Source organism: Nanorana parkeri, unplaced genomic scaffold (assembly GCF_000935625.1).
Source record: "Nanorana parkeri isolate BGI_ZX_2015 unplaced genomic scaffold, ASM93562v1 scaffold923, whole genome shotgun sequence".
Lineage (NCBI taxonomy): Eukaryota > Metazoa > Chordata > Amphibia > Anura > Dicroglossidae > Nanorana > Nanorana parkeri.
In genome coordinates, this window is record NW_017307191.1 from 106,423 (window position 1) to 124,207 (window position 17,785).

Here is a 17,785-nt window from a genome sequence, read left to right on the forward strand (position 1 = left end):
CCAATCCCCCCCCCCCCCCCCCCTTCAGGAGTGGCTGCAATGCGATGCAATGCAAACATTACCCACCGGGAGCATTATCATGTATTATCAAAGGATCTTTCCAACGATCGAGGGACGGCTCAGGAGGGGCATCTGGATGTGATCAGGTGGGATTGCCCCAAGAAGACCTTCAGGATGGCAAGAAATGAACCACCAGTAGCCTCTTCCCCCTCTAAGCAGTCTTGACCGCATCAAACTACATTCACCCATAGTTGCTCCTAACCTGGCAGTGCCTTGTGGGACTCGGGTTAACGAAAAGAGGACACAAGATTTTTTTTTGGCCCGCCAAGCAGCTGCAAATTTCCTGTGCTCCTGAGAATTTTGGTAAATCGAAAAAGTACAAGTATTGCCCTTCCTGCCTCTCTCCAGGGCAATGTTTCTACGGCATCAACCCCTCTATGTCGCCAACGGCAAGGCCCGTTAAGGCATACCCAGTTTCCGTCGACTCCGGAGCTGCTGCTGCGGCCTCCACTGCAATCCCAGCATGCCACTGGGGCCGACGGGATCCTTACAATAACCCGAGTCCCACAAATGTGGCCGGTCATCTTAAAGGGCAACCGAGGGGCGAATGTACCAGATTGTCCCCTGATTCCTCAGACCTTCTTGAGTTCCTGCAGGCCCCCGAGTCTGAAATTCTAGTCCGCGTAGTTGTTAATACCAGTTTCACTTTCGTTTTCAGTCTCCGGTTCGTCATATTTTTTTTCTATGGTGCTGCATCGTACGCCAATTTTACTTTGCTTGTTCCGGGAAACTGAGACAAAATGACGTTTCTCGGGGATATTGTTTTTGTATTTTTTATGGATGAAGAACAGATTTGTTTTTTTTCTATGTTCCGGCCCTCTGTCATTAAACATTAACCCACTTCACATTTTGTATTATTTTTCACTCGCCTGAGACCTTCTCCAGTTCAGTTTTTTTTCCTTCCACAGCCTATTCAACGTTCCCAATTCAGACTCGACAGTAGGAGGTTGCAATGCATCCTGGGATGGTTACCATGGAAAGGGTTGACGGTTTAGCCTGTGAAGGGTGTGCAGGGTCGGCTGGTATACAAATGGCAGTTGTCCCATACCAATGGCAGTTGTCCCATATGGAAGTTGTACTATACAAATGGCAGTTGTTCTATACAAATGGCAGTTGTCCCATTCCAATGGCAGTTGTAACATACCAATGGCAGTTGTCCCATACCAATGGCAGTTGTCCCATATGGAAGTTGTACTATACAAATGGCAGTTGTTCTATACAAATGGCAGTTGTCCCATTCCAATGGCAGTTGTAACATACCAATGGCAGTTGTCCCATACCAATGGCAGTTGTCCCATATGGAAGTTGTACTATACAAATGGCAGTTGTCCCATTCCAATGGCAGTTGTACCATACCAATGGCAGTTGTCCCATATGGAAGTTGTACTATACAAATGGCAGTTGTCCCATTCCAATGGCAGTTGTCCCATTCCAATGGCAGTTGTGCCATACCAATGGCAGTTGTCCCATACCAATGGCAGTTGTACCATATGGAAGTTGTACTATACAAATGGCAGTTGTCCCATATGGCAGTTGTACTATACAAATGGCAGTTGTCCCATATGGCAGATGTACTATACAAATGGCAGTTGTCCCATATGGCAGATGTCCCCTACAAATGGCAGTTGTCCCATATGGCAGTTCTACTATACAAATGGCAGATGTCCCATATGGCAGTTGTCCCATATGGCAGATGTCCCATACGAATGGCAGTTGTACCATATGGAAGTTGTACTATACAAATGGCAGATGTCCCATTGAAATGGCAGTTGTACCATATGGCAGTTGTACTATACAAATGGCAGTTGTCCCATATGGCAGATGTCCCCTACAAATGGCAGTTGTCCCATATGGCACTTGTCCCATACGAATGGCAGTTGTACCATATGGAAGTTGTACTATACAAATGGCAGATGTCCCATTGAAATGGCAGTTGTCCCATACAAATACATCCATGCTACACTTATAAAAGCAAAGCATTCTGGGACGCCCTATCAAGATGAATTGTAAAGGGATTCCCATCAGCAAGATAACCCTTTTGATGGCCAGTCTGCTCACCTGCTACACTTGGACTCCAGTGTTGAGAGAACGGTCAGCAAGGGGTTAAACTCGGGTTGGTATGCAAATTAAAATCTCACTCACAGCCGAGCCCTTAAAGCCACAGGCCACGCCGTCAATTCTCTCTGTGTGAGTTCGCATGTAAAAATGTATATAATTTTAAGAGTAGAGATTTGGTAGAATATATATCATGTGATTGTTGGAGCCCCTCCCCCCTGCCGCGGTAGCGGAGTCACATCTAGTCACCGACCACATTAAAATTCTTAATAAAAACTGACATTTCTGAGAACCAAAAAAACATTGTCTGTCCTTTATTAGGTGATTGCTGATTGCAAATGATTGGATGGGTGAGGTCAAGGTCCTCCAGCAGGAGGGGAGAGTTATGGAGGAAGGAGCACAGTCCTCCTGTAGAGCACGGTAATTCAGGAGAGTTAGAGGAAGGAGCAGAGTCCTCTAGCAGAGCAGAGTATTTCCGGAGAGTTAGAGAAGGGAGCAGAGTCCTACAGTAGAGCAGGGTAATTCAGGAGAGTTAGAGGAAGGAGCAGAGTCCTCCTCCAGAGTATTTGAGGAGAGTTAAAGGAAGGAGCAAAGTCCTCCAGCAGAGTATTTCAGGAGAGGAAAGCTAAGGGAAGGAGCAGAGCCCTCCAACAGAGCATAGTATTTCAGGAAAGTTAGAGGAAGAAGCAGAGTATTTCAGGAGAGGAGCCATTTACAGAGGAAGGAGTAGAGTCCTCCAGCAGTGTATTGCAGGAGAAGAAAGTTATAGAGGTCAGAGCAGAGTCCTCCAGCAGAGTATTCCAGGAGAGGAGACATAGACAGAGGTAGGAGCAGAGTCCTCCAGAAGAGTATTCCAGGAGAGGAGACGTAGACAGAGGTAGGAGCAGAGTCCTTCAGCAGAGTATTCCAGGAGAGGAGACGTAGACAGAGGTTGGAGCAGAGTCCTCCAGCAGAGGAGAGGAGACGTAGACAGAGGTAGGAGCAGATTCCTCCAGCAGAGTATTTCAGGAGAGGAGACAGAGACAGACGTAGGGGCAGAGTCCTCCAGCAGAGTATTCCAGGAGAGGAGACGTAGGCAGAGGTATGAACAGAGTTCTCCAGCAGAGTATTTCAGGAGAGGAGACGTAGACAGAGGTAGGAGCAGAGTCCTCCAGCAGAGTATTCCAGGAGAGGAGACATAGACAGAGGTAGGAGCAGAGTCCTCCAGCAGAGTGTTCCAGGAGAGGAGACGTAGACAGAGGTAGGATTAGAGTCCTCCAGCAGAGTATTCCAGTAGAGGAGACGTAGACAGAGGAAGGAGCAGAGTCCTCCAGCAGAGTATTCCAGTAGAGGAGACATAGACAGAGGTAGGAACAGAGTTCTCCAGCAGAGTATTCCAGAAGAGGAGAAATAGACAGAGGTAGGAGCAGAGTCCTCCAGCAGAGTATTCCAGGAGAGGAGACGTAGACAGAGGTAGGAGGAGCAGAGACAGACATATAATGCATTATCCATTGCAATAGATATAAATGATAGCGCCTCAGTACATACTAAAACCTGATTGGGGGGACCCCCGAGGCCCTGAAACGTTGTTTTGTGACAGTCTGCATGAATAAAGAAGATGGATTATTGACACAAGTCATAGGTGTGCTGGGGACATTTATCATATATCAGTACAGAAATAAAGATGGAAGCTTTGCCGTATACTTTAAATAATTTTATTAAGTAAACATGCTCAAATACCCCCCAAGAGGGTATTAGTTCCCAGAGACCATCACAGGGGTGGAGAGGTGTGACTGATGAATGGTGTCTATAGGAGGCGGGTGTCGGGGGGTACAGAGGTACAGATGTAGCGCACAGTCATGTCTATGGGAGAAGATCACACTGGGCTGTACCCTTGGGGTGTAGAGTTACCCATAGCAGCCAATCAGAATTCAGTTCATTGAAGTCAAGCCTTTAAAAGATGACTCCTGATTGGTTGTTATAGGCCAGTACTCTGCAAGTATATCAAGACACGTGAAGATGTCACTTTTACGTTAGAAGGCTCAATAATCGAAGCGGTAAACTGTTCAGTTTGTATCAAAATGGTTTCAGTAAGTGACTGTTACATTTTTGCTCCGGTCTGGTCCGGTCAGTTCAATAAACATAGGGAACAAATCCCAAAGGTTTCATTTGGTAACAGAACCTGGAACTGACACAAGAGCATAAAGCAATATCACAAAGCTGTCATTCCTATAACCAACCACAAGATGGCAGTAGAGCAGCGCTGCTGATACAATGGTGTCTGTCCATAGTTGTCAAGGTAAAGACCATCTCTATAGGCAATAATATTTTAAAAATGGGCGGAGTCATACATTGAACCCAGGCCGGTGACACCCCCCCAAGAATGCCATCGCTTCTCCCTAGTTATTTCACGGTCCCTCCGATACCGGTCATCAGAACATAAGATGAAGGTGTATACAGGGAAGAGGCAATACGGAAATCAAAGAGGACCTTTTGCTTTTTAAAGCATTCACCGATCGGTTTGAATTCGGTTATTACATTTGCTAACGAGATTCACCTGAAAATGGCTTATTTCAAAAAGAAACAGGTTGGTCCGAAATGCCCGGTTAGGCCTTGTCTCAAGCTGGCCATATAGTACTGTATACAGACTGATTGCGCAATCCTCCTTGGCTTTACCAAAACTCCATAGTTGATGGTGGATCTGAAGGAGATTGTACAAACAGGTTGTATAGCGTACGGTATAGCATTGGATGACGCTTCTCTGTCCTTTAGCTCTCTCGTGCTCGTCTCGAATGCAGCCAATAGCAACCAAGAGACGTTAGGCGGGGGAGGGTCAAAGAAGCTTAGCAATAGCATGAGATTTGTATCAGGCAGGAGGCAACCTAGAGGGATGAAAGAGTTTTAGAATGAAGACCACTAGGCAATGGCCTAAAAAGAAACGGCATGGGTCAGGCTCTCAGCCGAGCGTCAGGCACAACCTTTTACTATGAAAGAGAATTACAGCCATTTGTATCAATTTGCTAAGCTATATCGCATGCATATACCGTAGCTACGTATAGATTCGATGAACAACCCATGCGTTATAGATTTGCTAACTAACCCTCCTTTGTGTCAAATGTAATAACGTCCTTCAGACCCGTCGATAAATTTAACACAGGATAAGCCCAAGTGATCATTTTCTAGCTTATGTCTCCTCGGGGGTGGAGTCAATGAAGTGGGTGGGCGGGATCAGAGGGGGAAGGCTCTAATGTGCAGGATGCTGATTGCTTGTGGAATAAGGCAATAATGAGTAAAATTAAGAATGGCCACCGAGATGGTCTGAATTCATTCAAATTCTATATAATAAATATTTCAATATATTATATGCTATATAAGAACATGCCATGAGAAGAAGGGGGACCTCTGAGGCGGTCCTACGAGCTTGTGTACAAGGTAAGACCTCACATTTCAGCTTGTTTCGTACAAAATTCTTCCTTCCTCCATCGATCCCACTGGCTACACTTGGAGCAAAGACAAGATGGCCAACCTGTTGTAGGGGGCCTCCGGGCTCAGTTTAAAAGATCAGCATTCATAATAATTTAAAGGGACGGGGGGGAAGGTAGGGCAGTGTGGGGAGGAGTAGGGGGTGGGGAGGCTGGGCCCTGTTGTTACTTGGCTTGCCTTTCATAGAAAAGAGAGTGGAAGTAGTAGGCGAGCCTGCGCACAGTGTATATCGTACAGGGCAGTGTTGAGGTCGCGGGTGGAGCCGTCCTCCTCACGAGCTCGGGTTTGGTTTCTTTTTCTGGAAGCGGCGGAACTTGTTCTGGATGGCTAGGGCGGCCTTTTCCGTCTCCGGTGCGTTGAGGTCGATGTCAATTTCCTCCTCCACCGTCTCCGACTTCCCGGGTTTGTCTGCAGGAGGGTAACAAAAGCCAAGATTGCCCTTGGTAAGACCCAATGAGAATAGTGAGGGAGACCGTAAAACTTTCTGTGGACAAGCTTTGTGCGTACATGTTCACCTAAAAAAACTTCTGTGCATGGACTATCCTTTCAAAGCCTCCCCAAAACTCGTCCTAGGTTGCCCTAACCCCTTCCTTCACCACAACTCGTCCTAGGTTGCCCTAAACCTCCCCTTCACCTCACTTCCAGTCCTGGTGACACCAAAAACAAATTCTCCAAAGGAAGGGAAATCTCCTCTTAGAAGGTCACCACCAGAACATGTGCCCCATTGGGAAAATGTGCGCCAACTCCAATTGGGCCAATGGGTGGGCAGAAGAGGCGGCCACCTTGGGTGCTTTAGAAAGAGGGCGCCTCCCCAAAACTCGTCCTAGGTTGCCCTAAACCTCCCCTTCATCACAACTAGTCCTAGGCTGCCCTACCCCCACCCCCCCACCCCCTTCACCTCACTTCCAGTCCTGGTGGCACAAAATAAACTTCTCCAAAGGAAGGGAAATCTCTCAGAAAGTCATCACAGGAACAAGCGTCTCATTGGGAACATGTGTGCCAACTCCAAGTGGGCCAATGGGTGGGCAGAAGAGGTGGCCCACTTGGGGGGTTTGGCAGGAGGGCACCTCAAAAAGGACAGGACCTGCAACCTAGGCTGCTGAAGTAGTTGACGGGAGGAAGCCTTTTCATCTTGGGTGCTAAAGGACCTTGTCCCACCACTGACCTAGCACGAAGTGTTATAACAGCTTACTCACAGTTTAGGGTAACTTAAAAAAATTTAAATATTTTGGGAAATCTTTAAAACCTGAAAACAAAACCAAAAAATGACATTCCTCGGGAAAGGGCAAAACTCTAGCCAACGCAGTCCGTGTGAGGCAAAGCTCGGGTTGCCCAGAGATTTATACAGGGAGCGATAGTTGCTGGACCTATACAACAATTGGGACCATGCGGTTGAAAACAATTAGGATTCTGAATGACTAAAAGGAATTGCCAGCGAGATGGAGATTGGAGAAACAAGAGGGCCCATTGATAGTTTGGCTTTGGGGCCCCATCTTATATACATGATATGATGATATGAGGTATGTGGACACCAACCCAAATGATTCAGGGCTCAACAGTGATGGGTATTGTTAATTCTACGTCTTCCAACCTTGTGGTAACAGTTTTGTGAAGACCCTTTTCTGTTCCACCATGACTGTCCCCCGTGTACAAAGACAGCTCCAAAAAGACATGGTGTGGCCAGTTTGTGAAGGCCACCCAAGTTCCTCCACACCAGAACCCCGACCTCAACCCTATGGAACATAGGAACACCTTGTGGAACATAGGTGTGCCATAGGAATTAGACATGTGCACTGCCAAAAAATTTGTTTCGTTTCGTTTTAAATTCGGATTTGTGTTATTTCGTTTTTCGGGATTCGGGTGTGAAAGTCAATTCGGATTCGGAATTCGGATTCGGACGAAATTCGGTAGCGTTCGCACGAACGTTCGTTTCGTTTTCTGTTCTTATTCGTTTCTTATTCGTTTCGTTCGTTTGCAGCAAAAGTGACATTTGAGGGGGAAAAAATATTTTTCTCCTTCTCTAATGTCACTTTGCTCCAACGAACGAAACGAATAAGAAACGAATAAGAAACGAATAAGAACAGAAAATGAAACGAACGTTCGTGCGAACGCTACCGAATTTCGGAAATGGAAATTCGGATTCGTTTGCATTCGTTATGTCTGTGATTCGGAATTCGGATACATCCGAATGTCCGAATTTACGAAAATTCGTCCGAATTTCGATTCGGAACGAAACGAATCGCACATGTCTAATAGGAATTATTGAGTTCAGGTGGACAAAGCCAGCTTTATGAAGACATGGTTTGGCCAGTTTGTGTGGAGGAACTCTAGTGTCCTGCACAGAGCCCAGACCTCAACACTACTGAACACTTTGGGGATGAATTGGAACCAGATTGTGAGCCAGGTCTTTTCATCCAACATCAGTACCTTCCTAGAAAAGTGGAGGATGTTATAGCCAGAAAGGGAGGCCAAGTCCATAATTATTGTCATGGGGAGGAGGGCAACTCCATAGTAATGTCTATGAGAAGGAGGGCAACGCTTTGTTAATGGCCATTGGGGGAGGGCAACTCCATATTAATGACCATGGTTCAGGATGGCAACTCCATATTAATGGCCATGGTTCAAGAGGGCAACTTCATATTAATGGCCATGGGGGGAGGACAACTTCATATTAATGGCCATGGGGATAGGACAACTCCATATTAAAGAGCATGATTTGAGAGGTCAATTCCATTAATGGCCATGGTTCGGGAGGGCAACGTCATATTAATGGCCATGGGGGTAGGGCATCTCCATATTACAGGGCATGGTTTGAGAGTTCAATTTCATATTAATGGCCATGGTTCAGGAGAGCAACTCCATATTAATGGCCATGGTTTGAGAGGGCAATTTCATATTAATGACCATGGGGGGAGGACAACTTCATATTAATGGCCATGGAGATAGGACAACTCCATATTAAAGATCATGATTTGAGACGTCAATTCCATATTAATGGCCATGGTTCGGAAGGGCAACGCCATATTAATGGCCATGGGGGTAGGGCATCTCCATATTAAAGGCCATGGTTCAGGAGGTCAACTCCATATTAATGGCCATAGTTTTAGAGGGCAATTTCATATTAATGTTCACGGCTCAGGAGGGCAACTTCATATTAATGGCCATGGGTGGCCGGCAACTACATTTTAATGGCCATGGTTCAGAAGGCCAACTACATTTTAATGGCCATGGTTCAGGAGGGCAACTTCATATTAATGGCCATGGTTCAGGAGGGCAACATCATATTAATGGCCATGGTTTGGGAAGCAAATCAGTTTAGACTTCCTGAAACAGAACTCAACACTGTGCGCTACCTGAACCATTCCAAAAGTAAATGATGATCCTGTCAGAGAGACACCTAGAGAGAAAGGAACTAACGGTGCTCACTCTTGCACTCCACCATCTTTCTTATATTTACAGCCAGTTCTGGTTTGTATTCGGCATGCTGACTAATCACTTCTCCCAGAAAGCTTCAGAATTAAAAATATATGTGTTAAAGCTTCTGATGATTAAAGTAGATGCAGCTGGCTGTGCAGCAGATGTCTGCCAGTGGGGGGGGGCCCAGATAGGGGAAATTAACAAGGACGCTCACTACACCCTGTAATAATGTCATCAGAGCAATGTTCTGCATAGACAGACCTGCAGAACATTGCTCCCTCCCATCTCCCCCCTGACAGATACATATTGATATATTCTGCAGATTATTCCATCACTGACTTCTCTAGAGATCTGCAGAACATTGCTCCGTCCCGTCTCCCCCCTGACAGATACATATTGATATATTCTGCAGATTATTCCACCACGGACCTCTCTAGAGACCTGCAGAACATTGCTCCGTCCCGTCTCCCCCCCTCCCCCCACAGATACATATTGATATATTCTGCAGATTATTCCATCACTGACCTCTCTAGAGATCTGCAGAACATTGCTCCGTCCCGTCTCCCCCCTGACAGATACATAACCGTCCCACCCCCCCCTGACAGATACATATTGATATATTCTGCAGATTATTCCATCACTGACCCCTGTAGAGATCTGCAGAGCATTGCTCCGTCCAATCTCCCCCTGACAGATACATATTGATATATTCTGCAGATTATTCCATCACTGACCCCTCTAGGGATCTGCAGAACATTGCTCCGTCCCATCTCCCTCCTGAGAGATACATATTGATATATTCTGCAGATTATTCCATCACTGACCTCTCTAGAGATCTGCAGAACATTGCTCCGTCCCATCTCCTTCCTGACAGATACATATTGATATATTCTGCAGATTATTCCATCACTGACCTCTCTAGAGATCTGCAGAACATTGCTCCATCCCATCTCCCCCATGACAGATACATATTGATATATTCTGCAGATTATTCCATCACTGACCTCTCTAGAGATCTGCAGAGCATTGCTCCGTCCCATCTCCCCCTGACAGATACATATTGTTATATTCAGCAGATTATTCCACCAGTGACCTCTCTAGAGATCTGCAGAGCATTGCTCTGTCAGAATATTTATACAGAACAAATTGATATGAAGTGTTCACATCTGCCGGCAGTTCTTTTTTATGTTGGTATTTGTTCTGCTCCGCCACTCATCTCATGGCGACAAGTGACACTTATATACGAGTTTGGCTCGCCATGCTATGCCGTATAGCTGGGCTCGGATCTCGGCGAACGCACTCAGTCATTTTTATGGCATCTCCAGAATATAACTGGGTACATTTAGCTCCGCTTTGTGCTTTGCCTCCCATCTGGCTGTTGCACAGAGAGGGATGCGAAACGCGTGGCTCTACATAACAAGCAGAGTTTGGCTGCGGCAGCCGGACAGCGGCGCATCCAGGCACAGGCGACAAAAACCTCGTCCCAATGTTTGATGGATCCCCCCGCCATGTCTAATCGCAGACCATAATTCTGCCTCTACGCCTAGGATGAAAAGCTGTAATGATGGGTGAGATGGCATGTAAACCCACAGAGGAGCTCCGCGAGGAGAGGAGGGAGAGAGAACTGATAGAGTATAGAGAGGAGGAAGAGGATAGAGAGGAGAGAGGAGGGAGAAGGGGGGGAGAGGGGAGAGGGAGAGAGAGAGGCGGGAGAGAGAGGGAGAGAGAGAGAGAGAGGAGAGAGAAAGGGAGAGAGAAGGCAGAGAGGAAAGAGAGAGGGAGGGAGGAGAGAGAGAGAGAGGTGGGAGAGAGAGAGAGAGAGAGAGGAGAGAGGGAGAGAGAGGCGGGAGAGAGGGGGGGGGGGGAGAGGGAGGGGGGGAGAGAGAGAGGGGAGGGGGAGAGATGGAGAGAGAGGGGGGATAGAGAGAGAGAGGGGGAGAAGGGAGAGATGGAGAGAGGGGAGGGAGAAGGGAGAGAGGGAAGGGAGAGAGGAGAGAGAGGGGGAGAAGAGAGAGGAGTTATAGAGAGCGAGGGGGAGAGTAAGGGAGAGAGAGAGAGAAAGAGGAGGGGGAGAGACGGAGAGAGAGAGAGAATGAGAGGAGGGGAGAGAGAGAGGGTAGAGAGAGGGGGAGGGAGAGAGAGGAGGTGGGTGAGGGAGAGATGGAGAGAAAAAGAGAGAGAGAAGGAGAGAGGGGGGAAAGGGAGGTAAGGGGAGAGAGACAGGAGGATAGATGTCCAGTACAGCATAGAGCAGAGGAAGAAGAAAGAGAAGAAGGAGAGAAAGGGAGAGAGCCCTTGGAAGCAGGAGCATCCCAATGTGTGGTGTCACCAAGAGGTCCACTGGTTATATCCTGCTGTTACCTGCCTGCAGCCATCTTGGTGATGGACGCCGGCAGAGAGAGGAGGGGACGTCGGGTCCCCTCCTCTCTTGTGCAAATGTCGAGCTCTCGGTCCATGACCAAGTGCCCGACATTTCAGAGAGGGTGACACAAAATTGACTGTCAGTCATTTTGGTGTCACCCCTCCAATGGTGTCACATGGGTGGGGGCCGCAACGCCCCTAGTAGCGTCACTGCCTGGAAGTAAGGGACATCTGAGACTTTCTTCTGTAGAGAGGGAGAGGAAGAGACACATTATACTGGGAAGGGGATCCAGTGGTGTGAACAGCTGCGATATATTACAAGGTGACAATGTCTGGGAGTCATGTGATCCATCATAGTGGATTTATATCTCGTACTCTGAAAATTTTTCTGGACTCCTGTTATTACCCCGTATCACAGTTAATGCCCCCGGACCCGTCCCTTGTAATATCACGTTCTCTACACTCTGTTGGGCAATGCTACAATCAGTGGCGACTCTAGGAACAATATATAGGGGGGGCACATAAGATACCACAGTCAGATCAGGGGGGGCACTAATAATTTTCATTGCATGTCGCAACCGCTGAGCGCCGAGAGCAAACGTGGGGGTCATCAGACAGAGATGGAGTGAATGGGTGGATAGAAGGAGGAGAGGGCAATGGTAGGGGGGAGGGGAGAGATAGAGGGAGGAACAGAAAGGGAGAGAAATGAGAGAGAGGAGAATGGAGAACGTGGGGGTCAGCAGACAGAGCTAGAGGGGGGATGGTTGGATAGAAGGAGGAGAGGGCAATGGTAGGGGGGAGAGAGAGGGAGGAACAGAAAGGGAGAGATATGAGAGAGAGGAGAACGGGGGGGGGGGGGGTCATCAGACAGAGATAGAGGGAATGGATAGATAGAAGGAGGAGAGGGCAATGGTAGGGAGGAGATAGATGGAGGAACAGAAAGGGAGAGATATGAGAGAGAGGAGAACGGGGGGGGGGGGGGTCATCAGACAGAGATAGAGGGAATGGGTAGATAGAAGGAGGAGAGGGCAATGATAAGAGGGAGATAGAAGGAGGAACAGAAAGGGGAAGAAATGAGAGAGAGGAGAACGGAGAATGGGGGGGTCATCAGACAGAGATAGAGGGAATGGGTAGATAGAAGGAGGAGAATATTAGATAGAGAGGAAATATTAGTGAGTAAGGGAGGGGTAGATAGGGAAGGGTGGCAGGGCAGGGCTCATGGCGTTTTCTCTGTTGCAGGCATATTTCGGTGGGGACAATCTGTTGGCATAGCACAGGGCAAATCTGAATTATCTGGGTCACACACTGTCACAGATTGTCTACATGTGTCTTCATGGAACGAGGAACGTCCAGCCCACTCTCTCTGATCAAGTCATTATCCAGTCAGCAATTGCAAGAATGCAATTCCTCCTAGAAATCAAATGGATGCCCGTTCCTGGCGCGGGCCATCATCTATAATGTCAGGGAAGGCTGAACGCACACGGGTGCTTGATGAGACAATATTTGCTCAATAAAAAAGCTGCTGACTCATCACCAAATAAGAGAGAGTCATCAATACACAGGCCATTAAATATTGACATTTACCATCTGTGAACTTTATGTCCCATCACCCAGATCGTCTTCCATCTTGTCACCGATAGACATGACCCAGCAATGGTAATGATGCCATTTGCAGATCCCATTGCCAACTCTATGGCCGGGAGTCAAAATTAACAAATGGTAAAGCAAAACTAAAATCAAGGGGTTGCATCTGAGTAGATTGTAAGAGCCTGCTCCAAAATGTAGGGCTTTACCCAGGCCCTAGGGGGCGCTAGGCATACATTCATGACAAAAACCAGTTGGTTCTTCTAAGGGGGTGCCAGGACAACCGGCGGAGAGGGGCAGATACTGTTTTGGTGGAAGCAAGTGGATGCCATGACATGGTGGTGAAGTCTGTAGGAACGGTGGCAGGGTCTTTGTTTCAGACTGTAGTCTGTTGTCAGGGAAGCAGTAAACCTGCTAGTCATGGCTACCACTGGGTGGCAGAAGTCTGTTACGATGGCAACAGGAAAGTGTAGATCCTGTTATTGTCCTAATGTAATTGCTAAGTCAACAAGTGAAAGAAGAAATTGGCTTACTCTAACCCTAATCCTGACCTCGAATCCAAAACCCAAGCCTATCCTTATTTCTAACCGCAGATACTTAAACATAATTCTAAACCCCAACCATAAAACCCAAGCTCAACCCTAAACCTAACTTCAAAACCTAAGACTAACCTCAACCAAACCCTAATTCTTAAGCTTGGCCTTCAAAATAGCCTCAATATCTACACCCCTAACTCTAGACCCTGTCACACCTTAGCCTTCAACCTTGCCACTATTCCTAACCTTAGCATTACCCCAAGCATCTATCCATTTATCATTAACCCCAAACCTGTCCCTAACCTTCATCCCAGCTTTTATCTCTAAACCCCTAACCCTAAAATATATCCCTTATCCTAGTCTTCAACCTAGCTCTCAAATCTAACCTTTGTGTTTAACCTTAGCTTTCTACCTAGCCTCTATCCCTGAACCCTCAACCCTATCCTCTGTGTCTTACCTTAGTCTTCTACCTAGCCTCTATCTCTAAACCCTCAACTCGAACCTCTGTGTCTAACCTTAGTCTTCTACCGAGCCTCTATCCCTGAACCCTCAACTCTAACCTCTGTGTCTTACCTTAGTCTTCTACCTAGCCTCTATCTCTAAACCCTCAACTCGAACCTCTGTGTCTAACCTTAGTCTTCTACCGAGCCTCTATCCCTGAACCCTCAACTCTAACCTCTGTGTCTTACCTTAGTCTTCTACCTAGCCTCTATTACTGAACCCTCAACCCTGACCTCTGTGTCTAACCTTAGTTTTCTACCTAGCCTCTATCTCTAAACCCTCAACTCTAACCTCTGTGTCTAACCTTAGCCATCTACCTACCCTCTATCTCTAAACCCTCAACTCTATCCTCTGTGTCTAACCTTAGTTTTCTACCTAGCCTCTATCTCTAAACCCTCAACTCTAACCTCTGTGTCTAACCTTAGCCATCTACCTACCCTCTATCTCTAAACCCTCAACTCTAACCTCTGTGTCTAACCTTAGTCTTCAACCTACCCTCTATCTCTAAACCCTCAACTCTAACCTCTGTGTCTAACCTTAGTCTTAAACCTTGCCTAAATATTTAACCTTAGCATTAACCCAATACATCTATCCATTAACCACTAACCCTTAACTGTCCCTAACCTTCAGCCTAGCTTCTGTCTCTAAACCCCTAAACCGTACCCTAGCCATCAACCTAGCCCCTTATCACTAATCTGTCAACTTTAACCTTCCTGTTTAGCCTTAGCCTTCCACCTTGCCTCTATCCCTAAACCCCTAACCTTGCCCTCTATTTCTAACATTAGTCTTGAACCTAGCCTCAATCCCTAAACCCCCAACCTTCATCTCTTTGTCTAACTTAATTCTTCAACCTTGCCTTTGACCATCAGTATGTAACCTTTATTCCTAAGCTTAGCATTTAACATAGTTTGTACCCATTAACCCCTAACCCTGACCTCAGTCCCTAACCTTCAGCCAAGCCACTATGTCTAAACCCTAACCTGAACCTCTATCGTTAACCATAGCCTTCCACCTTGCCCCTATCTAACCCTTACCTTCAACCTTGCCTCTATGCACAGCCTTAACCTTCAACTATGCCTTCATCTCTATAATTAACCCTAACCTTCATCCTAGCCTCTCTCGAAACCCTTATCTGTGCCTAACATAAACCTTCACCCTTAATCCTAACCTTACAGAAGCCATAAACCTACCATTGAAATGACTCTTGCTACGTAAATGTCTTCCGCCAAAGCTGATATGATAGGACAGAGGTACTGACAGGCAAGGACTCTGGTGCCGAATAACTGTCTCTGAAATGTTTCCCTCGATACGATTACTCTAAGCACCTTTCCTGAGCTCCAGGTGTCCGAGACGCTTCATCTGAAATCCTCATTTGATAATGGAGGACTCTGTAATGCTGCTGATGACGGTAGAGGGGCTCCTCGAAATCCTCTTGGAGGATTAATTAGTGTGAAAGGTTAGAGTGAGAGGTCAGAGGAGGGATGGGGAACTCGCAGGGATAAAGAGGATGAAGAAAAGCATGAGAGAAGAAGACAGCAATAGTAATAATTAGGTATAGAGGTGATTGCTCTGGCCAACCGGGTGCTTCTGCTTATGGAGGAGGAGGAGGAAGAGCAGACACGTGCAGACACCTCCAGTGCCAGCTTATGTCTCAGGGAACAAGAGTCATTGGGTAAGGTTTTGTAACCTGTCCAGTTGTTCCCTATGAGAAAATTTAGCATAACTGAGATGTCTCCTCCAGAAGCATTCTTTAACACTACGGGGTCTATTTATAAGCAATTCTCAGAGCCATTCACCCTGTTAATCTCTGTGAACGATAGAGGGCAAAGTGAACGTTCTTGGCAGATTTTCTTTTCAGATAATGTAATACCAGATTGAGGCCACTAGATGGCGCTGAGGAGCATAGGAAATAAATACCAAATTCTAGTGCTCCCCAGCTCCACCTAGTGGCCATAATGTGGCATTACATTACCTGTAAAGAAAACATTCTAAGAACAATCGTTTTTGCCTTTATTGACGCAGATTCACAGGGTGAATGGCTCTGGGAATTGTTTACAAATAGTCTCCATAGTGTTTCAGGATGTTTCTAAAGGAAACATCTCAGTCAAGGTAAATGTTTTCAAAGGGAAGCCAACAATGGTTTTGTGAATTGATTATAAATAGACTCCGAGGTAATCTCACACAGTACAGTAATAATTCATATCTCAGCTCCAGGAAATACAATAAACTAAGGCATCTCTGTATTCATTAATGTATCTTTAAATGTATGTTTTTAATACAAGTAGTGTCAATTAGGATCAGCCCTGCACAGCAGAGCTCAAGAGAAAGAAGCAGCACAAGGAGCCAGTCAGTGCTCACGTGCTTACAAGGAGCATTGATAAGAGATGAGGGCAGAATGACGGAAAGATGAGCTGCTGCTTCTCCATTCACTGTCCAGTCACAGGCTGGGGGAAGGACAAGACCTGTAAGTGTTACTGAACTGCAGCAATGAAAAATTAGGTCTCCTGCCCTGCCCGACAGGGCTGTGCTGTGCGGCAGAGCTGTGTAAATATGGATGGAGAGAAATACATATCCTATGCCAGGTAGAACAGCTCCCACTGTATTTATCCGGCTGCCTGGAGTTCAACTTTAAGCCTACCGACCCTTTAATTACAAGGTACTTAGCTGGAAGACACAGTAGATTAAGTAATGGAGAGCGAGAAGACCTCGGGGAGGAAACAGGAGGGAAGCCAATGCAGCTGGGAGAGAAAGGCGTCAGTGATGGAGCTCGAGGGAGTAGTCGTCGTTTATTTATAACGCACATCCACGTAGCGCGTATATCTATAGCCCGGCAATTATTATTCCCCCTGCAGTGCAAGGGGTGATGAGGTGTTGAAGAACTGCATCCCCGAGTCACCGCGCCACCGTATATCTCCAACTATGATTTTATTGTTCTGACTCTTCCGTACAGGAACACAAATGTATTACCTTTCACGCCGATGTAAATATCATGAACGCTGAGGCAGTCTACAGGGTAACAAAAATGCTCAAAAATGCTTTACATAGTTGTACCGGCTCCTCTCCTGGACTGCAATGGCTTACTCTGATTTCACTGCACACTGTGAGCTTCTCTCAATGTTCATTAAAAGCTGCAGCAAGTCACATGGAGCCCAACTCATTACCTGGAGGACGTCCCCAGAGTTACTGTCCCTGGCCCCGCCCCTTTCACTCATTGGATTTCCATTCTGTCAATCATGTCATGTAATGCCTCATTGTGGCCACTAGATGGCGCCAATGAGCATGGGAAATAGGTATGTATTTAGTAAGCAATTATTTTCCAATCATGGAGGCTCAGCATCACATGTGGGTGTTACCTAGGGCGTCTGTATGCAGATAGGAGCGTCTCATTCCTCCAGACTATAGAAAGTGAGGTTCACCAGCACTCAGAGGATGACGTTCAAATCGTAATGTCTGTTTATTCGGATAAATCGTCACACAATAGCCAATGTTTCGGGGGCCACACAGGGTCCCTTCATCAGGGCAATACAGTGACCTCCAGACTGACACCCACCTATCAAGGCATGCAGATATTTGCATAACTCCTCCCACTGCTTGCATCAGGTTTGAGAGACAGGGGGCTGCAGTCCTGCTCGAGCCTGATGCTGGTGGTTACATCTCATCGGAAGGCGTTGAGTCCCTTTAAGGAGCCGGCGCTGAGCCCATCCCTAACAGCTGATATGTTAAATAATGATTCATTTCCAGCAAATTAAACCCAATCAGAGTTTGTCTTCAGTGAATGAGAAGAATTGAGATTTCCTGCAGATAATTAG